Raw genomic sequence first — 6,000 nt, 5'->3', positions numbered from 1 at the left:
TAATTTAAATAAGAAAACTACGAAAAATCAGGTTAATTAGAGTCATATAAAACAGTATAAATACTTACACCATCAGTTAAAGACATCATTACTAATTTCATATAAAAACCCATCAGAACTGTGCTAAATATACTGATCCAAGCGGTTGCTCTTGCCTGCAAGAAAAAATTAAAATTAAAAAAAATTGCAGAATAATTATAACTGCTTGTAACTAATAAATAGTAGTAAAACAAAGCTATCGCAAAAATATATACTTTTTTTTGGTTAAAATAATTTTATATTAAAACTAATTCTAACTGTAGTTTGAGTTTTATTAATATTTTGTTAACAAAAACTAACCAAAGAACTAGTGCACTTTTCCTTGCCAATGATGTAAGAAAAAAACCCAACTAGAAATGGCTGAAATTGTTTATTATAATAACACTTAAAAATTATCTAATAATACATTATTTTCAAGTAATACTGTGTAGTTAGAATGTATTTACCATTTAATAAACAAAAAAAGCAATTAATGTGTAATTAAGCAACAAAAATTTGAAACAACCAACCAGCAAAAGAAGCCAAAGAGAAAGGTTTTCATCGATGTACGTTGAACTTAGAAGGCTTTTGGCCGACTCCACACCCAGTATAAACACGCAAAACGCCACAAGTACCGTCTGAAAAGTTTAACAAAAGTTACACTGTAATTTACTTCAATTAGCTTTAAGTATCTTGTTTTTATGACTCATTTCTTTAATGAAGAACTTATCGAGTCTTTAGTAGAAATAGTGTTCAACTGTTAACATAAAATAAAATGATAAAAAGCAGAAAATTTTTTAATTTTAAAAGTCACAAATCATGTTAAAAATAAATAAAAAAACTTAAAAAATAAGCTTAAATATTGTTCAATGTAATTTGGTGCAAGTAGTTATGATTTTTTATCTTGTTTTTTATAACTCATTTCTTTAATAAAGAATTTATCGAGTCTTTAGTAGAAATAGTGTTCAACTGTTTACATAAAATAAAAATGATAAATAGCAGAAAATATTTTAACTTTAAAAATCATAAATCATGTTAAAATTTAATAAAAAGACCTAAAAAAAAATATCTTATTTATTGTTCAATTTACTCAAACAGTTAACTGACCCCACAATACTGTATACCAAGTCTTATTCCTTTCTCAGTTTCACTTTCAACTTTAGCCATAATAATATCACTATTTTAAACTATCTTTTATCAATAATTTACACTGTAAAAATGTCTTAACTTTATAAAAAATAACCAAAGTTTGACATAAACACTGAAGAACAGTAATTAATGTCAGCTATATTTTTACAGCCAGTTCTAATTGCATTATAATAAATACATTAAATTTTTTCTATAGTTGACAAAAGTAACTACTACTGTCTTGTAACTAAAATGTTCAAGTGAATAAAAACTGCAGATATATAAGTCTAAAAAAAGTATATATCAAAATAAAAAAAGTTTAAGTCTCATGACGAGCTCTCGAATTGATTTTATTTAATTTATAAAAATTAAGTCGTAAAAATTTAGAAAGCCAAGTGTCTGATTTAAAAAAAACTCAAACTATTAGTTTTTTAAATTAATTTTTATTGAAGTAATAAAAAAACAAATATATTTCATAAAACGTTTGTTTAAGCATAAGTAATAAACATTGTACTTGAAGTTTTTTTTTTAATTTTGGCTTTAATTAAATGTGATTCAACTTCTTTAATAAACTAAAAATAGTAAAAATTTAAAACAAACATTGTTTTAAATGTTAATATAAGTTCACAATAAACTGTTCAAAATAAGAAATTGAAAGTAAAAAGTTAAAAAATAATATTATGCTTCCTTATTGTTCATTCTTATTTTTTAAAAGTTGATGAAAACATAACAAACAATATAACAACGAAAAAATGCATGAACTGTCTTAGTGACTGTTTACTATATTACAACTTTTTTTTTTGTTTAAGGTACTGTAGTCATCAAATAATTTCTTCTTATAGTTTTTGTTTTCTTAAAAAAGTTAAACAAGTTATTTTAATTTTCATACTAATTTATTTTTGGTATCTAATTGTTGTAATCTTTCCTTTTTAAGTATATTTTAAAATTTCTTAATTTTTTTTTTCCATAAGCTTTCAAACATAATTAAGGAATTTAAGTTGTTCAATAAGAATAAAATTACGATAATTGTTTTGTATAACTCCAATTTTTTATGGTTTTTTTTTTTGTAAAAAAATTAGCTTAAACATGTTTTGAAACAAAAATAAAAGTTCAAATATTAAGCATATCATTCTTTAAATAAAAGTTTTAGTAATTTTCCACTGCAGCTTTTTCTCAAAAAACTTTTTGTATTTTTCCATTCAGCTTGTGTAATTTTTAGTAAAAAATAGCTCAACCCTTTTTTTGCTCAAAGTTTTAGTAAAATTGTAATTTAAAAGTTACTTTATATATTGTGTGATGTTTTTATTTTTATTTTCATGTTAAACTATATGCTTAAGCTCATGATTCATACTTCGGATAAAAATGAAATATTTTAAGTTCATATCTATTAATTCTTATTAGCAGTGAAGTTTTATACATTATAAACGGTTTTAGCGATTTATTTATATAATTTTTTAAATTTTGCCTCCTTTCGTATATATTTTATTAAGTTGCTAAGGTCAAGCATTCAAAACAACGTATACTAATTACAAAAGTTAAACATCTTTATTTTATCGATTTATAATTTTGTTCTGTGCTTTTAAAAGAAAACTTCATTTAAGAGATTGAAAAACAATTGCAAATAAGTTTTTTTTTTTTTTGAGAAAATTTTTGAACTGTCGTAATTTTCGATCGCTTTTTAATGCTGATTGATTTTAAAAGTTTAGAAAGGTAAAACAAAATCTTTTTTAGATTTGTTATTAAAGTTATTGAAATGTATAAACATACTTTTTATTTTAAATAGGTTTATACTATAAAAGTTAGTTATTTGACAACGTAAAAAAAAAATTTTTCAGATGTAGTTTTTCAAAAGTTAAGTTTCATAAAAAACTACAATAATGGTTTGTGTTACAAAAAAGATTCAACAACTTTTCATGACAATTGTGCAATAGTATTGGAACTATCGTCTAATCTTTATCATTTTATACATTTAATAAAAAAAACTTAAAATAAAAGTTATTGTATTGCTTTTTATATTACATTAGTTATGGTGTTTTTGAGATGTATGCTACATAGAAAAAAAAATTAACTGATAGATAAAACAGTAAAAACTATTTCAAGTTTGTAGAGTTGTTGTATCTAATAACCTGAAAAGCGCTGTTTAAAATTATACAAAAGTTAATAACTGTTTCTTTAGCTATTAGTCGAATTTAGAATAAACTAAATAAAACTTTAAAAACTGTTAAAAAGATCACGTAAAAACTTTTATTGAGAATATTATTAGTTCTAACTGTATTATTCAAAGTATTTTCGGTAGAATATTAAATAATAAACTATAGATTTACAATAACCATTTAAACATATTTTATTTAACAACTGTCAACTCCGTTTACGCCGTTTCACATAGAAGGTTCTTCAGAGCTTTTTTAAATTGAAAATGAAATTATATGAAGCACACAAATATATATATATAGCGAGATAAGGTAATGAGGAAGTAATTTAATCAATTAGCAATTACGTGTTTGAGCAAATACAAGGTAAGTTAATTAATTGACTGTAAAATAAAACTAAGCAAAAACCCTCTTCAAATAAAATGAAAAAGTAATTATAAACAAATTGATAATAACAAATAAACAAAAAGATAAAGCTTAAGATGGTATAATAAACAGTATTGCGACAATAGATAAAACAAATATCAAATTGAAACTAAAAATAACTAGATCTAAAGTGGGGGCATATCGAAGTCAGTTCTTTTCTTACATTAAGTGCTTTGTATCTGTCCGCTTAAGCAATAACCGTTCACCCTTACTAATAAAATAAAACATTGAATTATTTAACTCTGCATTGTTTGAGTTTACATAAGAAAATTAATTTTTAAATATTAAAAATCTTAATTATTTAAAAGGCACATAAAAGTTCCAACTTTCATTTGAACATTTTATTAATTATATAACCAAACACTTTAAGTTTAGGCTAATTATTTTGTTTATATCGAAGCTAACTGGAAACATTCGTAAATTTCGTTTTTGAAATATCAAACTACAAACTTTTTTGGACTTTAAAACAAGCTAAAAATAACATGTGCGTTAAAAATATTACTTAAAAAACCAATTTAGATGAAATCATTTTGTTAGTACTTCATTATTATTTTTTCAAATATCGTGTAGCTTTTTAACAACAAAATTAAAAAGAAATCGTTTAAGGAAACTTAATTTATAGTAAAAATAAAAATAATGTTGAATATTTATAATATGTAAAACTGTTGATAGATCTTATGCAATCTAAAGTTTAACGAATGTCTTATACTCTGATGTTTTATATTTATGTATAAAAGTGAAAACTTTTTAAGTTGACTAAGTTTGGTCAGTTTTATAAGGAATTAACATGTATGCTATCAAAAATGCTATTTCTTACCGTTTTCTAAAAATTCTAATACATTTGCTTATGTTGAAATAGAAAACTATGTACAAAAATACTTATCAACTATAGTTTCGAGACATCTGTAAAGAAAAAACAAAGTTAATTTTAGATAAATTTTATTTACAAATGCTTTTTTTGTTTTAGCTAGTGTTTGCTTTAAAATTGTTCAGTTTTAATTAATAAAAAACTTGTTTATTTAAAAAAATTGCTTTCAACCTACAAAATAATACACACACTGTATTTTTTTAATTAAATGTTATAATAAAAAAACTATAACATTAAATAAATAAAAACTAAACATAGAATATCTCTAAAATAATATCTTTTAAAACTCCCTTTTTTACGGGAGTAAATACGATTAGTTAATATCCCTCCTAGTTAGAAAACAAACTTTTATTAGCATTACAAACATCTGATGATAAGTTTAATTTCAAAACTTCATTTTGTTTAACTTTAAGAATATTTATGAAATGTTTCTAAACATACTTTTTCTGTAACTCATGTCTAAATTTGACATTTATGTTACTTACAGATGTAAACAATTTTGAAACTATAGACGTCAACTATTTTAAGATAAATATAAAGAGTGTTTATTTTTCGTAAAGTTCCAATAACAGTTTTAAAATTCCCATGAAATTTTTTATAGAGAGTCTATGAAATTTTCAAACTGTACACATGCACTATAACATTTTATCATGTATTTTTAAATAAGCTTTTATACTTCTAATAATTAAGTTCATTTCACGTTAAGCACTATAACTGTTTAGTATAAAATTATGTTGAACAAATACTCTTTAAAACATTCGATTCAAATAGCTTGAGAGAATTAACGTTTTAACTTTAATTTGTAGTAGATTTTTTTAGTTTTTAGATTGTAATTAAAAAATCAAATTAGTTTATAATTACCTAATAAAATATCATAGAGCTGATAAACCAGAATTCAGTTTTCGTAAAATAGTTTTCAGTTAATACAACTTTGTAACACTAAAATTTTGTACGAGACTTCAGCTAACTTTATCATTAATTTATTTTAATAAAAAAAACAACATTTAGAAATTTCATATCGACTTTTTATAATTTTGTAGAAAGTACAAAGTTTGAGATGTTTTTTTTATCATTTTTACTTTAGCAAGACTTAATTAATCAGTTCAAGTTCTGACAAAAGCTAAATAAGATAAAATAGTCAACATTAAAATTGTTTCAAAAGTCAAAATCAATTTTTTCAAAAATGCAGGTGAAAATTGTCTGTGGGTTTCGCAATCACTTGTATTCGTATGAAATTGAGATAAAGAAAAACTTCTATGATTTTTTTTTTATTTTCATTTTAGCAGGCACGTAGTTTGGTTATCGTTTACTTTTGTCATCTTTTATTTCTCAGAAATACAGCTGTCACCTGAAAAGTTAGATGAAAAAGGCTGAAAATGACATTTACCAGACTTTATCAGTGATCATAAT

Source organism: Thalia democratica, chromosome 4 (genome assembly GCF_965202585.1).
Source record: "Thalia democratica chromosome 4, ktThaDemo2.hap1.1, whole genome shotgun sequence".
Taxonomy (NCBI): domain Eukaryota; kingdom Metazoa; phylum Chordata; class Thaliacea; order Salpida; family Salpidae; genus Thalia; species Thalia democratica.
This window is presented reverse-complemented; position numbering follows the sequence as displayed.